General features: G+C 48.9%; 1 pseudogene; it reads right to left on the reverse strand.

Moving 5' to 3' along the window:
* Positions 1 to 1,875: 1,875 nt before the first annotated feature.
* On the reverse strand, positions 1,876 to 1,994 carry LOC134950016 (5S ribosomal RNA; annotated as a pseudogene).
* Positions 1,995 to 3,751: the final 1,757 nt, after the last annotated feature.

Raw genomic sequence — 3,751 nt, forward strand, 5'->3', positions numbered from 1 at the left:
ATGGGTGGGGGAGGGGCATGTGCTGTGGGTGGGGGAGGGGTGAAAGTGTCGCAGGTAGGGGAGGTGTGGGGGGTGCTGGTGCGGGTGCAATGGGTGGGGGAGGGAGTCCCGCAGTTGGAGGAGGGGAGGGTGCCACGGGTGGGGGGAGGGGCGGGGGTGCCGTGGGTGGGCTGCATATGTGGATGCTATGGGTGGAGGAGGGGGCGGGAGTGCTACGGGTGGGGGAGGGGTGGGGTTGCCGTGGGAGGGGGAGGGGTGCTGCAGATGTGGGTGCTATGGGTGGTGGAGAGGGCGGGAGTGCCGCGGGTGGGTGAGGGGTGGGGGGTGCTGCAGATGTGGGTGCTCTGGGTGGGGGAGGGGGCAGGAGTGTCGCGGGTGCGGGAGGGGTGGGAGTGCCGTGGGTGGGGGAGGTGCGGGGGGTGCTACAGGTTTGGATGCAACGGGTGGGGGAAGGTGTTGGAGTGTCGCGGTTTGTGGAGTGGCGGGAGTGCCGTGGGTGGGGGAGGGGTGGGGGGGTGCTGCAGATGTGGGTGCTATGGGTGGGGTTGGGGCGGGAGTGCCGCAGGTGGGGGAGGGATGGGGTGTGCTGCATATGTGTGTGCTCTGGGTGGAGGAGGGGGCGGGAGTGCTACAGGTGGGGGAGGGGTGGGAGTGTCGCGGGTGGGGGAGGGGCTGGGGGTGCTGCAGGTGTGGGTGCCACGGGTGGGAGGGTGTGGGGCGTGTTCTGCGGGTGGGGGATGGATAATGTGAAGGCTGTGGGTGCCGCGGGTGCGGCAGTCAGAGCTCATCCACGGCATTCTCCTCCGGACTGTGCAGCAGCAGCAAGACTCACCGGCTGCAGTGTCACCAGGGTGCAAGGAGTGTACAGGGAGGGGGGAAAGAAGGGACTGGGCGGTGATGGGGAGGGGACTGGGTGGGGATGGGCGGACCAAGGGAGGGGTCTGTTCTTGGCCTGCATCCAGCCACCCAGATCTGTGATTGTGACTCCGCCCAGTGTTAGAGGGCCAGGCACAGAATCACAAGGCTATTATATAGGATATATATATATATATATATATATATATATAAAACACAATATACCCAACTGCGCTAGAGTGAAGGGACAGCAGCACCTCTAGAAGAGGCCCCCACTAGCAAGGGACTAGAAGAAGGGATATGAAAAAAAATTCTGAGGGTGCTGGTATGTATTTTAAGTCAATCCTGCTCTCCTCATCCTGATATATCGTTAAACTAGAAAAACGGAAATTGCAGAAGACTCTTGTGTGGGTGCACTCTTGTTATTATATAGTTATCTGGCTAATTATTAAAGCTTAACTTTTATTTGATAAACATTATAAAATAAATCCACACTCTCATGTTCCACCACAATTAATTAGTGACACAAAAGAAAGAAAAACACACTGTAGGTATAGGGTTATAAAATAAAAAATTGTTTTTGTAAATTATTTTAAATTTTTTTGTTAAAATTGAAAATGTTCTGGTTAGTCTATCTATATAGACTTATAGGGAGGTGTAGACACTAGGGTTCTACACCCGATCCTCTCCAACCAGCACAAGCTAGGCTTGTTTTAATAGGACCTCAATGGGTCAAAAAATATTCGAACCGGTATCACACATGTGAATCTTAATAAGTTACATAAAAATAAGACGGTGTCTTTGTGTAATGCTTTATGATTGTATATAACGGGCTTTAGGGATATCCTAGAATTAGAATATTCTTGCCATGGGAAACAAAGATGGGATAGTGAGAAACGGTGGGGGAAGGGGAAAGAGGGAAAGGAGGGGGAAGACAAGGGGGGGAGAAGGACCAATTGGAAAACAGGGAAAGAAAGAATGTGGTGATCCTGCTGTTGGTTTGCGGTCGAAATGAATCACAAATTACAACACCGGGTATTCTCTGGGGGTCCCCCTCACAGGTACTGACCCAGCCCACCACCGTTTTGCTTCCAAGATCGGGCGAGATCGGGATCTTTCGGTGGGGTATGGTAGTAATTGGACACAAGTTGTCGACTCACCAATGAGAGTGCACCTAGTAAAGATTAAAGAAGGAGAAAGACAAGTGGCAGATCTGCTGTCTACGTTAGGCACAGGATTACCCTGTGGATCATAGATGAGAGTCTGCGGATATAGGAAAAAATAAAGTTACACAGGATCAAAGGTAGAGCTGAAGCAGATATATACCCAGGTCTTTATGCAGGCACTGCCATCCGATTGTATATTCAGGAACACTCTAGCAATTCAGAGTACTGTCTTGGATTGAAAAAAAAAACAAAAACAAAAAAACCTATATATGTGTCCTTGGAGTGTGCAATATTACAACGGGCTACCTGCACCACAATTAGGCCACACCAGATCAAGGTGGAACTGAAGATAGGCCCAGATGATATATTAAATATTAGGAGCACACTCTAACTGTTCAGAGTACTATATCTGAATGAAAGGATATTATAGGAATATTTCCTTAAAAGTGTGAGAATTTAAAAGTTCAGAGAGTTTATATTCAATACAAATCACTTGCTAGGGTAAGCTGACAGGGGTAGGTGCTCACTACTATCAAATATTCCTATGTGTAGGCAAAACATCAATTAATCACATGGTAGGGCTGTCAACATGGTGATGACCAGCCACTATGAAAGTTGGATACAGAAGATAAAGGTATCCCTAGGCCTTGTTTTGACTCAGGCAATTAGCTCTTATATTTAGATATCCCCTCCAGGGAAAAAATCCCGGGGGCGGGTGTAATTGTACACTCTTCTAATATTCACTTTTAATTCAAATCCATTGCAGAAGCACACAGACAGTGTTGGGTGCACGAATGCACCACTATTCTCACATGTAAATGGATAAATATGCAGGGCTGTTTGTATCAAAAAGAACAGCCACTAAAAGCCAAAGGGATACATCCAATAGTATATATATATCAGTATCCCTGAGACTAGTTTATTTCATAGGGATATCAATTTAAAATGCCCTGTCCAAATGGGTAGTATTTAATATACAGAGTATTATAATTATTATTGATAATACAATCAATGTGAGAGTCAGATAAATCAGAGAGATACCGGTCCCTGCCCAGGTCCCTGGGTCAGTTGGAGTTATCAGGATCTGAGTGATACTCCTAGTGTCCCTGGTCCCAGATAGAGAGGTGGAAAACGCGTTTCACCCGTCTTGCGGGCTTGTTCACTTCCAGAGTGCTCATCTGAGTGATGAACCTGGTTTAAATACCTGTTGAGTAACAGGCAGCCAATCACTGTTGTCTGTTAATTGATTGGATTACTTAATTGATTACTAGGGCTCCGCTGCGGTCAGCGGAAATGAGGCCGTGTATCCGGTTGCTAGGCACCCTGGATAACCAAAATATAGCCTTCAAGGGGGAAAGAATAAACATGGGTACTGTTCCTAGTTTACCAGGTTTTGTTACCCTGCTGGTAAGGGCCCAGGCGCTAGATCTGTCTCCGTTCGGCTGTGTGTTGTGTAGAAGGCGTGTCGTTACCATGGCTACAGGAGCGAGGGCGACACGTCACCACCGGTCAAGGCGGAGACAGCCACGTCACGTCCGGCTGGAGCCCTGCGTTCGGTTGCTAAGCAATCGATCGCTAAATAGGTTCCGTGTTCTGAAGTGCAAAATTGCACGTCACGTCCGGCTGGGACCTAAGCGTTAGGTTGCTAGGCAACCAGTCGCTATATAGGTCCTGTGTCATTACAGTACAATGTGTCCGGAAGGTTTGTGACCACTTGGTTATCAGGCCAG

This window comes from Pseudophryne corroboree, chromosome 8 (genome assembly GCF_028390025.1).
Source record: "Pseudophryne corroboree isolate aPseCor3 chromosome 8, aPseCor3.hap2, whole genome shotgun sequence".
NCBI lineage: Eukaryota > Metazoa > Chordata > Amphibia > Anura > Myobatrachidae > Pseudophryne > Pseudophryne corroboree.